This window comes from Megalobrama amblycephala, linkage group LG1 (assembly GCF_018812025.1).
Source record: "Megalobrama amblycephala isolate DHTTF-2021 linkage group LG1, ASM1881202v1, whole genome shotgun sequence".
NCBI classification, from domain to species: Eukaryota; Metazoa; Chordata; class Actinopteri; order Cypriniformes; family Xenocyprididae; genus Megalobrama; species Megalobrama amblycephala.
Genome location: NC_063044.1, coordinates 34,767,561 through 34,783,111, shown reverse-complemented (window position 1 = coordinate 34,783,111; position 15,551 = coordinate 34,767,561). Strand labels below are relative to the sequence as shown.

General features: G+C 39.7%; 1 pseudogene; it reads right to left on the bottom strand.

Annotated features, from left to right (window-relative positions):
* LOC125245529 overlaps positions 1 to 15,252 on the bottom strand; it is a 58,728-nt pseudogene extending 43,476 nt beyond the window's left edge.
* Positions 15,253 to 15,551: the final 299 nt, after the last annotated feature.

Sequence of the window (15,551 nt, the reverse complement as noted above, 5' to 3'; positions counted from 1 at the left end):
AGGGATAACCCCACCCTGGAGAGGATTGTGAAACAAAACCCATTCAAAACTGTGGGGGAGATTCACAAAGAGTGGACTGCAGCTGGAGTCAGTGCTTCAAGAACCACTACGCACAGACGTATGCAAGACATGGGTTTCAGCTGTCGCATTCCTTGTGTGGAGCCACTCTTGAACAACAGACAGCGTCAGAATCGTCTCGCCTGGGCTAAAGACAAAAAGGACTGGACTGCTGCTGAGTGGTCCAACGTTATGTTCTCTGATGAAAGTAAATTTTGCATTTCCTTTGGATATCAGGGTCCCAGAGTCTGGGGAGGAGAGGAGAGGCACACAATCCACATTGCTTGAGGTCCAGTGTAAAGTTTCCACAGTCAGTGATGGTTTGGGGTGCCATGTCATCTGCTGGTGTTGGTCCACTGTGTTTTCTGAGGTCCAAGGTCAACGCAGCCGTATACTATGAAGTTTTAGAGCACTTCATGCTTCCTGCTGCTGACCAACTTTATGGAGATGCATATTTCATTTTACAACAGGACTTGGTACCTTCACACAGTGTCAAAGCTACCAGTACCTGGTTTAAGGACCATGGTATCCCTGTACTTAATTGGCCAGCAAACTCGCCTGACATTAACCCCACAGAAAATCTATGGGGCATTGTAAAGAGGAAGATGCGATATGCCAGACCCAACAATGCAGAAGAGCTGAAGGCCACTATCAGAGCAACCTGGGCTCTCATAACACCTGAGCAGTGCCACAGACTGATCGACTCCATGCCACGCCACATTGCTGCAGTAATTCAGGCAAAAGGAGCCCCAACTAAGTATTGAGTGCTGTACATGCTCATACTTTTCATGTTCATACTTTTCAGTTGTCCAAGATTTCTAAAAATCCTTTCTTTGTATTGGTCTTAAGTAATATTCTAATTTTCTGAGATACTGAATTTGGGATTTTCCTTAGTTGTCAGTTATAATCATCAAAATTAAAAGAATTAAACATTTGAAATATATCAGTCTGTGTAAAGTATGTGTACAAATTTTACAGTTATTTAATCAATTTATGGGCGAAATATATGAATATAATAAATCATAAAGCCTTATGATACATATATCGACCCAAGAGGGAATTATACATATATATGTGAATTAATTACAACAAATTATAATCAATTACGTATATGATCAGTTCTAGCTTCATAGTTGTTTAGAGAAACTATCCAAGTATCCAAAGCAATGGTGCTGGATTGAAAAACGTTAAAGTGACCTGGGTTTTATGAATGAGCAGCAGAACAACTGGGCATGACTATAATGTATTTAATATATGAAATAGATAATACAAAGGTTATACGGCTAAATATACACAGGGTATGTACATATATACAGAAGTGAAAGTAAAGAAAAGGAAAGAGAGAAAACAAGTAGCAAAACTTACTAACAGTCCTTGAGAGCCAGCAGAGAAATCAGTTTCATTAGATCGTATTAGAGGTATCGCATCTAATGATAGAGAAACGGTACTTGCATTAGTTTGTGCTGAGTTTCAAAAGATACAGGTGATGTTCAGTGCTGCTGCAGTTTCGTTGGCTTCTTCCGTTTCCGCGGGAAGATTTTAACTGAGAACTTGAAAGTTCGTTTTGCTGGAGATGGTGTTCCCGAAAGGAGATGTGCGCGTGATGGGAGCGCGGTCGCCTGAGACGTCCGGGAGAGACGTGCACAAGAGAAGGTGACGGATGATTCAGAGACAATCGAGAGAACACAAAGCACAACTGTTTGTGCTTGTCATTTATGGACAAACAAGCCAACACGCCTCCTTGGTTGGAACAACCAATGATCAGGGTGCAATGTTTGGTGGGCAAACTTTCTTTGTCTTGTCTTGTGGCTTGATTTGCATAATTTGTGAGTGTGTTAGATCAGGGTACATTTTTCTTTGAAGTACCATTAAAAATAGAACAATGCATTTTAGAGTTATGTGACATACATTGTTGAATGAGGCGTAAGGAGAGCTTTACATAGAGACCAAGCTTGTCAGGTGGGAAAGGCATACAAGGAAAGTTATAATTCACAGTCAAATTTTTATCATTAGAAATGTAGCACAACTACAGTCATTTAAACTAAGTCTAAACCTAGGACAACATACATGCACTTGACATACACGACGGGTACATTTTGGCACAGTCATATTTTGAGAATAACTGTACATACAATCTCTAAGCATGTTTGCTTGTGTGTTTGTGGGTGCGTGTATGTGTATTTGTGGTGTGTGTTGGAATTTGGCTGGTCTGTCTGGGCCCACAAAGGGGGGTGATCCTTTTGAAGTCTCCAGAGCTAGGAAGTGGGATTCTCTGTTTAACTTTAGCGGGTCCACAAAAGTGCCAAAGTGCCTGTCTCTCATTGGACCGGACAGAGCCGATCCGTGATTTACAAACAGTTCAGCAGGCTAAAAGCATTCTGAAAATTCCAAAGTTTATTGACTAGTCTGATCTATCCAGATGCTACACTGTGTGTAATGAATGAATATAATATACAAGTTTCACTTTTTGAATGGAATTAGTGAAATAAATCAACTTTTTGATGATATTCTAATTACATGACCAGCACCTGTAGTTTGTATACAGCGTGCAAGGTTTATGCTCCTGCTCCAAGTCTTATTTGCTGCTTTAAGTGCATCTCTGTGGCAGAATTACAGTGCCACATACTGGTCTGGCATGTATATACATCATTTTGATTAATTTCAAAGGTTTCGTGTGGATGCAGATATTTCTTGATACGAGAGAAAAAAAAAAAAAAAGATTGTAAGCTCCGGCTTCGTGTGGACATAGCCTTAGTCAGCCGACTAACAAAAACTACCCGACAACTGACTGCTTGGCGTGTTCCTTCCTTAAGGCTTTTCTCCAGTGTGAGTTCTTATGTCATCTTTAAGGCTTTCTTTTCAAATGAAACTCTTTCCACACTGTTGACAGGCATAATGTTTCTCTCCAGTGTGAATTCTCATGTGGATTTCAAGTCTTCCTTTTCTGTTGAAACTCTTTCCACAGTCTTGACAGGTGTAAGGCTTTTCTCCAGTGTGAATAGTCGTGCGGACTGTAGGGTTTCCTTTGTCACTGAAACTCTTTCCACATTGTCGGCAGATATATGGCTTTTCTCCAGTGTGAATTCTCATGTGATCTTTTTCCACACTGTTGTCAGGTGAAAGGTTTCTCTCGAGTGTGAATTCTCATGTGGACTTTAAGGCTTCTTTTATGACTGAAACTCTTTCCACATTGTCGGCAGATATATGGCTTTTCTCCAGTGTGATTTCTCATGTGGGCTTTAAGGCTTTCTTCACGTGTGAAACTCTTTCCACATTGTTGGCAGGTTAAAGGTTTCTCTCCAGTGTGAATTCTCATGTGGATTTCAAATCTTCCTTTTCTATTGAAACTCTTTCCACACTGTTGGCAGGTGTAAGGCTTTTCTCCAGTGTGAATAGTCATGTGGACTGTAAGGTTTCCTTTGTCACTGAAACTCTTTCCACATTGTTGGCAGATATATGGCTTTTCTCCAGTGTGAATTCTCATGTGGACTTTAAGGCTTCCTTTATGTGTGAAACTCTGTCCACATTGTTGGCAGGGGAAAGGTTTCTCTCCAGTGTGAATTCTCATGTGGACTTTAAGGCTTTCTTCCCGTGTGAAACTCTTTCCACATTGTTGGCAGGTGTAAGGCTTCTCTCCTGTGTGAATTCTCATGTGGACTTTAAGGCTTCCTTTATGTGTGAAACTCTGTCCACATTGTTGGCAGGGGAAAGGTTTTTCTCCAGTGTGAATTCTCATGTGGTATTTAAAGGTTTCTTTATGTCTGAAACTCTTTCCACATTGTTGGCAGGTGAAAAAACTTTTAGTTCCAGTCTTTTGAGCTCTTTTTTGTGAGGAAGCCTGTGTCGCTCTTTCCCCAGTCATGAAATCAATATTTTTATAATAATGTTCTTCCTCTTCTCGTCTTTCATTAAATTCATGACTCATCTCTTTCAGTGCCATCAGGTCTAGGGCAAAAATAGACATAAAACAATTTAGACATTTAAAGCAACAAAACCAACAACATGTTTGTATCCTATGGATCAGGGATGGGCAGCTTTGGTACTGGAGGGCCAATCTTTTGCAGAGTTAGGTTTCATCCCTAATCAAATACACATGCCTGTAATTTTCAAGCATTCCTGAAGACTTAAGGCTGTTTTTTACTTCTGCATCATGTGTACCCTGTAGGTACGGTGTTGGCCGTGAATACCACATGTAGCCTATGATATAGCCTGATGCGCACCTCTTAAAAAAAACTGTAACACCACATCAATTCTACCCAGACCGCAAGCGCTGTGATTGGTCTGTTAGAACGCCTCCTTTGGATCAAAAAATTGGTGCGGAGCAATCGGAGAAGAGCAAGTGTGTGGCAAGGGGTGCGTGGTTCAGCGAGGTCTACAGCGGGAGAGAGAGGCAGGAGATGAGTTCAAAGCATTAAACAATATGTGCAAACAAAACATACTGTTACATGTGCCCTGGGTCCATGTTCTGTTATCATCATATGGACTTAATTTCCCACAATCCCCAACCTAGGAACCAATCATTCACTCACACCTGTTTCCCCATCAGTGACACTTTATAAGTTGCACTCACACACACACCCATTGCTAAATTATCCGGGTCTCATTTAATTTGATTTCGAAGGCTGCATCCTCAAGAGGACGAGTTCTGAGAGTTAAGATAACAATAATACATAACGCTGTGCTAAGCTAAGTTTCTAAAAGCAGCACTTTGTATTTTCTGTTCGTAAATATATCTCCCTCGATGAAACATAAAGGAAGCATATGTCTCTAAATCATTTTGCTATTAAACAAGTTATCTTCTCTGCACTTACCTGTCGTAAACGCAATGATGGACAGCTGTCTTTCCTCATTCGACGGGTTTTGATTTCATGTGCTTTCTCTTTATGGTGGTGATATTATAATAACTCAGTTTCATTAATTCATTGGATCAAAAGTAATTCCATTTTGTAAGATCATTTTCATCTAAGTAATTCAAAACTTTGTGAGGCAGGCGACAACATTTTGTGACGATCAAATAAAATAAACCTTTTAAACATGCTCCACAGCACCACCTGGTGCATTTAGTTATAACTGCAAGTTTTCGTTCATAGGATTTACCATGGATTCACTGCATTACGGCCTGCAAAGCAACAGAGTAAAATTCAAATAGTCTTTTTATTTTTTTGAATATTATTTACAGATCGAATATTCAAATATTGGATTATTTGTGCACACCCCTAGCATAGACTACTGCGCAGAGTCTCGGGTGAAGAGGACGAATCCTATGAAGGATGCGGTATATGGAGTATCCTTAGCCAGAATTAAATGAAACATCTTTTGTAGGACACACAGGCAGGAAAGGAAACAGGAAGTATATCGTTGCTATGCAAACACGTTCACGGCAGCCTTGTTGCGCTCTCAGCCAATGAATGAAAATTATTAATAAATTTGTATGTAATTTGAAAAGAAAATGTATTTACTCGTTTTATTTTGGGTTATACTTAAGGAGCTGGCAATTTACAACAGATATCTGTTACAGAGACAAAGGAGGAGGATATTAGGCAGCACAAAGTTTAAAACAAAAACAAGCTTTAAACTACTTACATTTAAAGGGGTGATGAACTGAGAAATCAAATTTTCCTTGAGCTTTTGACACATACGAGGTCATAATACTATAAGAGTATCCTGTAAGTTTTAGAGCTGAAAACTTCCTTGTTAGTCCAATAAAAGCTTTAATTGACACAAGACCCAAAAAACAACAGGATTTACAAAGTGGGGATCTATGACGTCAAAGGGCAGCAAGCACCGCCTCTGCAGAAGAAGATCAATGCCTACTTCATCACTGCCTGTTTAGCCCCGCCCACCGATTTGACATGCAATAGAATAGGTAGCCTAAGTAACATAGGCCTATGTGGTGCTAAATAGGGGTGGGAATCGGAGGGTACCTCACGATACGATACGATCACGATAAATGGCTCACGATAACGATAATATCGCGAGTCAGCGATTCTGCGATAATCGATATATCGCTAGACAATCCTATAATGATACATCGCGATATTGGTCTTAATATGAAAACAAAATGCACGTGAAAAGGTTAAGTGCAGGTTAACGGATAAATCCGATCTTATATGTACATTTAATAGAATTCACGTCACCGAAAGCAAGAAATATGAGGTGCATTTTATTGACCATCAGTTAATTTCAAAATCAAAGACTGCAATAGGAGAGAGCGGCAACAGCACTGGTATAAGGTCTCATTACTTTTAATGAAGATAATTGTGTGTTATGCGTCTGCGACTTACTTTCACTTTCATATGCGGCAGTTTGCGCGTCAGCTTGCTGAAGAGATCTGCGGCGATGTGTGATGCAGTAGCGTTGTCATATCTGACTCTCACATGTTTCAGTTTTAGTATTTTGGGGAGAAGTAAAATTTACATATGTAGTTTCAACAACCAGATGCATTTAGACTGAGCATAGACAGTTTTGACTGGAATGCGTCCCAGACCATCTCCTGAAGTGGTTTGAGCGATCGGATTTAAATCCGTCTCAAATGCGTATTTAGGCATTTAGGCATTTAGACCTGGTCTTTTCACGATCGGATAGCTATCCGATCAGAGAAAATGCATGAAGTCACCAGGTGCAAACAGAACTGATCTTGACGCACTTTTATACCATTGATGTGACAGTCGTAGACATCTTTGACGTTCTTCAAGCGCTTAGATATACACGGGAGCGTTCGAAAGCAGGCGTCTATCAGAGGATCCCTAATATATGCTTTCAAACGCTCCCGTGTATATCTAAGCGCTCGGTGAAGAACGTCAAAGATGTCTACGACTGTCACATCAATGGTATAAAAGTGCGTCAAGACTTTGAACTTAAACGTGGCTGGGGCATCTATTTTACTCACACTGCTGTCCGCCATCCTGTTAATAACCTCTTTTTCTTAGGCTAGTTAACTTAAGTTCACGTTTCCCTCATTCATGTGTCGAGCGCCGCCTTGAAGTAGGACGCTTTGAGCAAAAAAATCTATATATAGCGCTTTATTTTTTTTAATTAAAATATCGATATTTGGCGCAGCGATTCGATTCTCGTATCGCACAGAGAAGGATGACGATATATCGCCATATCGATATTTTGTCCCACCCCTAGTGCTAAACCAGATTGAGCTACCAAGCAATAAACATGTTGTTGAGGATTACAAAATATTGTGCAGAGCCTGGACTCGACAGTAATGCAACAACATGTGAGTAACTGTGTTAAATCTAATGCTTGAACTGATATTAATGATTCATGTACAGTCAGATGATCTTAGTCTGTGTGTCAGTAAATCAAACCAGTGAATAAACTTCACTTTGCATTGTTTCTCTTAGTAGGATGAAAATAATCTGTTATTTAATGGTGATTGAATTATATAAAGAAAGCTCAAAGAAAGCCCCCTTTGCAATTGTTGGAGCAGCATGCTGAAGCTGTCAATCAAACAGCGTGAGTTTATCAGTGACTGACGTGCAAACTCCCATTTTATTCAGCGAATCTCTTAGTTATATCGTGTTTGCACTGTTAATGAAGATGAAAGCATTTGTTAGTGTACAGAAATTTAGTTGCAATGATGAGATCACAGCTTTCATGCGCTCAACAACATGTCTGTGATCGACTACAACGTTCATCTCTGCAACCTCTGGAGGACGCAGCCTTCAAAATGAGACACAGCTATTGTTTAGCCTTGTATCCGACCTTGTTTCCGTGTTCCTTGATCCTTGCCTGTGTTTTTGACCCTGGACTGTTTCCTTGTTTATGATCGTTTCCTGCCTGCCTAGACCTTTGCCTGTGATTGGATTATTCTTCTTGTAGCTGTTTGCTGGCGTTTGACCCTCTGCCTGTACGACTATGCTCATCCTATTAATAAAGCCTGAATGTGGATCTCCAACTCTGTTGCCCATCCCATATGTTACACATATAAAGAACAAAAGCATTTAAGCTCAAGCAGCGCAAAGGGGAAAAACACAAATAAAGCAAACAGCGCCAGTTATCGTATAAAACGTAATGTACATAATACACTTGAGTCAGTATATGATTATCGTGTTTAAATTGTTTAACATGTTCATGTTGAGAAAAAACTATAATATCCACATGCTCAGGTGAGAAAACGAGCTGCACTGACAGACGTTGCAGAAACACAAAGATAACGATAATACATAACGCTGTGCTAAGCTAAATTTCTAACAGCAGCACTTTGTATTTTCTGTTTGTAAAGAGGTTAAAAACATTAAAGTGACCTGGTTTTTGTTGAATGAGCAAAAGAACAAAAAGCATGGATATAATGTATTTAATATGTAAAATTAATAATACAAAGATTATACGGCTATACACAAGGTAGATACATATATACAAGAGCAGAGGTAAAGACAGGAAAAGAGAGATGATCAAAGGATGGCAAGTTACAACAGTTAACCCTTTGAAAGCCAGCACAGAAATCAGTTTAAACGAATTTCAGAGAAATTAATACATGCATATTGGTTCAAGTCGGTGTGCAGTAGAGTTTCAGTGCGCTTAGCTTGGTTGGTCTTTTCCGAGAGGGTTTCTCCGGCGGGGTTTTAAAACAAGGTTTAACTGATGAGTAAAAATAACCGAGAAGAGAGAGAGAGAGTCCAAGGAAATGGTCGTCCCGGGAGAAGCTGAGCGCGTGATGACAGCGCTGTCGCCTGTGGCAGTTCACGGGCAATCGAGAGACAATCGGGAGACAAAGGAAAAGTTGCATGTCATTGCTTTTATGGAAAACCAAGCTAACACACCTCCTGAGTTGGAACGGCCAATAGATGCGTAGCACTATTTGGCGGGCAAAGTTTCTTTGTCTTGTCTCCTGGCTGAATTTGCATAATTTATGAGTATCAGTTTGGGTAGTACTTTCTTCACAGTACCTTTAAACAAATAGAACAATGCATTTGACAGCCATGTGACACACATAGGTGAACGAGACGTGGAAATAGCTTTAAAACGAATCCAAACTTGACAGATAAGAAAAGCATGTAAAAGAAGTTATGGTTTACAGACAAATTTATCATTAGAAATGACACTAACACGCCTACAATCATTTAAACTAAGTCTATACACTAGGAAACATACATACACTTGACATACATGACGGGTACATTTTGGCACAGTCATATTTTGCACATACAGTCTTCAATGCATGTTTGTGGGCTTTTTTGTGTGTGTCTGTGTGTGTGTGGTGTGTGTTGGAATGTGATCTGGCACTTAGTCCACATGAGGGGCCCTTTGATGTCCCAAGAGCTAGGAAATGGGGCCCTCTGTTCAATTTCTGACAGAGTAACAAACGTGTCAAAGTGTCTGTTCTTCTGGACTGGCCGGAGCCGGTGAGATTTACAACACAGCAGCATGCTAAAAGAGTTCTGAAACTTCTAAAGTTGATTGACTATGCCAGATCTATCCAGACGCTACAGTTTGGTATGGTAATGGATATGTAATTACTTGCTGTGAGCAAGTAAGACATGCTGCTGCTGTACAATATAGCATACATGAATAACCCTCCAACAGAGCAGGTGACATGATATTGGACAGTACAAGCCCAGAGATGTCAGAGATCCCCCATCAATGCAGAAGGCAAGATGATGATTCACCCTCACCACCCAGCAGATCTACCGCCAAAAAACATATGTACTTCTGCTGCTCCGAAGAGCCATAGGAACCGTGTGTATGCTATCTGTCTGTGCCTGGCCCATTTTTGCCACAACAAGTATTCTGGGCTGTAAGGCTTGGCTCTATTGGCTTATTAGACTATGTGTGCCTGGGCTACCACGCCGAATGGCTTAGCTCTAGTGGCCTATGTCTATGTGTGTCTGAGCCAAAAAGGCTCAAACATACCAATTAGAATGCGCATTATCTGTGGCTTTAACAAATGGTAAAACGTTTCAAGCTAATGGAGATAAGAAACCCTCCACAACCACCTTAGCAGGTATAATGCTATCATCATTATAAAACAGTATAATGATGTAACATCATTTGATAAATGTCATTGTAACCCTGTATACTCCTAAAAGTAAACTCATTCGGATGAACGGAAAATTAATGAGCATGACTCCAACATGCATCAGCTGACCCAGCCCAAAACATGTAGGTACATAAAACATAAGCCTTGAAGAGTTGTTGAAGTTGAGCAATACTATGAAACATTTAGATTTACACATCATCATATGTGACCCGCTCTGGCGAAATGAGTCGGAAGTCGCAACGTTCTATTTTAAGATATGGGCCAATAATGTGGAAAAACATTAAAATCGATTTTTTTAAAGCTAATTTCAAAGAACAGACTTTCAAAAATAATCTCCCAAAGTTTCGTAGTCCAGATAATTGAGTAAAGGTATTTAAATGGCTATTAAATTTGACATGGTTTTACTAAATTCGCTGGAAATGAACTTCTCAAGTCCTCTCATCACTTATGAGCATTTCCCGGTATCCCCTGAAACGTCATTATCTCTGCTCTACAAATATGGTGTTACACGTTTGTATAGAGCCAATCAAACAGCTTAGAAATGTAAACACACTGACCTAAACGCTGATTTTTAACAATGGGAAGCCCCGTTTCGACTGACAGGCACGCGATCGGTCCAGCCATCCTCCTGTCAGACTAGCGCGCCTTATAAAATAAAACTCCCATTTGCGTGTCTCTCTTTAAAAGCCAATAAAAATTGAATCCATATAGGTAGCATAAAAATTCTTTTTGCATACAAAACCAAAGACTTTAAACTTTCATATCAAGCCTCCAACATGCTTCTGTTGTGTTGTTTTTACCCTCTAATGAGTCTGAGTAATATGCGTTTACAACAAAAATAGCACAGCCGCTAACTGAATACAGGTATGTATATTTCACGTGTTCATAACTTCATGAAAAATGCACAGATCATAAAAATGGCACATCAATATTTAAAGCAGATTCTCAAGATTAAAACAAATCCAAAATCAATATAATATATTGCGTTGATCACAAGATATTACTCACGGAATGATTTAACATACTTGGCTAAAAACATGTCTCTCATCTCTCCGGGATGCAATGTGTATCCAATGTTCCTGCTCTACAGAATAGTGTGCCTCCAGGACCAGAGTTACCCATCTACAGATCTTATACACCAGTAGTTTTCAAACCTGGTCCAAAGGGACCCATCACTGCACATTTTGTACGTCTCCTGTATTTTTCACATCTGGTGAAGATTTACATTTACATTTATTCATTTGGCAGACGCTTTTACCCAAAGCGACTTACAAGTGAGGAATACAACAAGCGAGTCGTCATGATGAGGCAAATAGATAAGAAGTGCTCACAATACAAGTTTTAGGCAGTGCTCAGAGTATCAAACTACAATAGAGAAGGATTAGAGGAAGTGAAAGGATAGGTATAAAAGTTTTTTTTTTAAGATGAGGTTAAGTGCTCACGAAAGAGATGAGTTTTCAGCTGTCTTTTGAATATTTCCAGGGATTCTGCATTCCGGATGAAGGCAGGAAGATCGTTCCACCAGCAGGGAACAGTGAACGAGAATGTCCTGGAGAGTGATTTTGAGCCTCTCTGTGATGGTACCACAAGCCTTCGCTCCTTTAATGAGCGTAGGCTTCTGGTAGGAGTGTAGACTCGTAAGAGTGAGTGGAAGTAGGCCTAATGGATAGAGAGTCGGACTTGTAACCCAAAGGTCATGGGTTCGAGTCTCAGGTCCGGCAGGGATTGTCAGTGAGGGGAGTGAATATCCAGCGCTCTCTCAATACCACGACTGAGGTGAGACCCTTGAGCAAGGCACCGTAACCCCAACTGCTCCCCGGGCGCCGCAGCAATGGCTGCCCACTGCTCCGGGTGTGTGTTCACGGTGTGTGTGTTCACTGCTCTGTATGTGCACTTGGATGGGTTAAATGCAGAGTACAAATTCCGAGTATGGGTCACCATACTTGGCCACATGTCACTTCAATTTTTTTTTTCCAAGTAGGAGGGTGCAGAGCCTGTGGTAGATCTGTAAGCGAGCGTCAGATTAAATGCTTAGGAGATGTGTTTTCCTCAGCACAAAACTGGTTATACTGTAACTATGGTTATACTCTTACCTGTAAATGTTACAAATTCATGCAAGTGTGCATTTTCTGACAACAGGCTCCATTAAACTTCAGTGAACATATATCAGTACGAACATGTGCATCAAACAGATGGAGTGCAGTTGAATAGGAATGAAACACAAGACAACCTGTTTCTTGAGATCTACATACATGCAAAGTTCAGATCCAACCCTGATCAAACACACCTGAAGCAGTGAAATAAGATCTTCAGGGGCACTTGATAATTACAGGCAGGTGTGTTCGATCAGGGTTGGATCTGAACTCTGCATGTATGTAGATCTCCAGGAACAGGATTGGGCATTCCTGCTCTAGGTTCATCAGCTCATTATTAGAGACTCATGATCGGAAATGGATATTTCAAATAAATCTACAGAGTGTCCTGTTGAGGTACTCCTGGGCTGCGCTTAAGTTCCGATTTTTATGCCCTTCCCTTGCTAACTTCCCTCCATATTAAGGACTCAAATGTACATCGTTTACACTGAACCAATACTGGCAGAATCTGTCTCGCTACTTTAAATGTACCTCTCTAGGCTCTTTATTGCTTGGAATATGCAATGGAGCTGATTTGTAGATGCACTTATAGTAAGTAAATTTTATTTATAGAGCACATTTAAATTCAGCTTACACTGACCAAAGTGCTGTACAAAAACAATCATAATACAATAAAATATAAATTAAATAAAAGAAAACAAAGAAAACAATTACTAATCCATAATTTAATAATCAGGAAAGGCTAAGGAATAAAAATAGGTCTTAAGTCTAGATTTAAAAACACCTTTCAATTTTAGACGTGACCGTGGGACATGCAAGCTTTATTGGCAGATCTGAGGGACCTATAGGAGCTGAGTTCAAATAAATAAGATCAGAGATATATTAAGAGCTTTAAAAAGAATCAGCAACATTTTAAATTGAATTCTGAAAAAGACAGGAAGCCAGTGAAGAGAAGCTAAAACTGGAGTGATATGATCATGTTAACAGTCTAGCTGCTGCATTCTGGACCATCTGCAAATGTGGCAATGAAGATTGAGGAAGGCCAAGTTACAGCGAATTACAACAGTCCAGCTGTGATGTGATAAATGCATGAATAACTTTCTCCAAATCTTGAAAGGAAAGTGTTGATTTAAGTCTGGAAATGATTCTCAGTTGATAGAAGCTGTTTTTAACAACTAAGCTAATTTGTTTTTCAAGACAAAGCTCAGAGTCAAAGATAACACCTAAATTTTTTGCATGTGACGTAATATATGGAGTAAAATTGTCTAAGTAATTGGCTATAGAATTTCTGTTTTTGGAGGGTCCAAAAATAATCACGTCAGGTTTTTTCATTCGTTAAGCTGGAGGAAATTATTTGCCATCCAGCATTTAATATCCTCAAGACAGTCCATGAGAGGCTGCAGAGAATCTGTAGTTTTCAATGGAAGGTACAACTGAGAATCATCAACATAGAAATTAGGGCTGCACGATTAATCGCACGAGACTGTCATGCGTGTCTCATCAGTAAAGCCGGTTCTGTGATTAGCGGTAAATGTCCATCACCTGCTTTCAAATGGAGCGGCACTTAATATACAGAGCCGTAGTTCGCGGACAAGCTACGCAATATCGTGTTCATAATCGCAGATGAATCGCTTTCGATTACGAACGCGATATTGCGTAGCTTGTCCGCGAAGTACGGCTCTGTATATTAAGTGCCGCTCCATTTGAAAGCAGGTGATGGACATTTACCGCTAATCACAGAACCGGCTTTACTGACGAGACACGCATGACAATCGCGTGCGATTAATCGTGCAGCCCTAATAGAAATGAAAAGAAATTTTGTGTTTTCTAATTATGTTGCCAAGCGGAAGCATGTACAAATTAAAGAGTAATGGCCCCAATGTTCCAATGTTTTCTTATGTTCCAGAAAATACTCTATATATATATATATATATATATATATATATATATGAGGATTATTTTAGGCCCCATTTACACGTACATGGTTATTTTGAAAAACGGAGACATTTCCCTTCGTTTGTGCCCTTCGTTTACACGCAAACGGAGAATTCGCCTCTGAAAACGAGTCTTTCTAAAAACTCCTGCCAGAGTGGAGATTTTGAAAATCTTCGTTTGCACGTTTGCATGTAAACTGAGACAAACGGGTGTTTAGGCAGCCAACGTCACAGTATGCGCCAGAGCTCGCACCTATGTCAAAAGTGCGACCTATGTTTACATGTGATAATGGAAGCGTTCAGAGTAGCAGTCGCATTTATGTTGGTGCAAACTCGTGTATTATTCGTTGCTATTTTCGGGATTCTGATTGGCTTACGTGGGCTTGAGCTTCTCGTTACACCACCACCTACAGGTTTGGCATGCTCTTGACGGCATATATACACGGGTACGTGTAAATGAACACTTTTCTGAAAACTGACATGTGTGCACAATGTTATTTTTGAAACCGGAGAGGTTGAAATGTCCGTTTATGAAAATAGCCGCCCACGTGTAAACGTAGCCTTAAAAGGCTTGAATATGTGCCACACTTACTGCTGCCAGCTGGTGACACAATAACCATGAACAACAATTGATCAGCTCCCATGACCAAACATACAACCCCAACATGAAATGTGATGTATACAAATCCATTTCCAAAGGGGAAATTTGAGCTGCGTTGCATGGTGAAATTCATTCAGCATGTGCAAACCTTAATTAAACGATTTCATGATCAATTAAAAAGGATTTATACCTGAATGATATTATGCTGGAATGAATGGATTCTGTAATATTATCTGTAAGATTATTCTTCTGTATATTCTCTATTTCTGTAGAGCTGGACATTTTAATAATGATCAAATGACTGAGTTCAGCTGTGAGAATAAAACCAACCTGTTTGTTCCTCAGTTTCTTCATGTTTCACACTGAATGTTTCTTCAATCTTCATGTCTTCAGACTCATCTTTAATAATTATCTTCATATCTTCACTCTCCTCCTCTTTAATAAACGCCATCTTTAAGAAGAGAATAAGTAAACAGAGTTAAAAGTCTTAAATGACCTGTTGAACAAAAAAAAAAACACTCAAAACTAACGCTGCAAATTAATAAACTTCATATTTCAGGCATCTATGACCTACATTTTAGTATTTAGTGAAATATAGATATTTAAATAATTACACTTTGATGAAAACATAATTAGTTTGTTAGTGTTTGTTTCGTTCTCGTTCATGTTCACTGTTTGAGCAGCACGTGTCGTGATTCACTGAATCATTTCTCAAAGTGTTTGATTCAATTGACTCGGAGTTGAAAAGTTCAGTTTTCATCATTACTCTCCAGAGACTGAACTCGTGTTCATGATAAACTGATTTATGATTTATATAGAGAGAGAAATGAGACGCAGATTTACTGTTTCTCATCAGTGGATGAGTTTTACTCATAAAT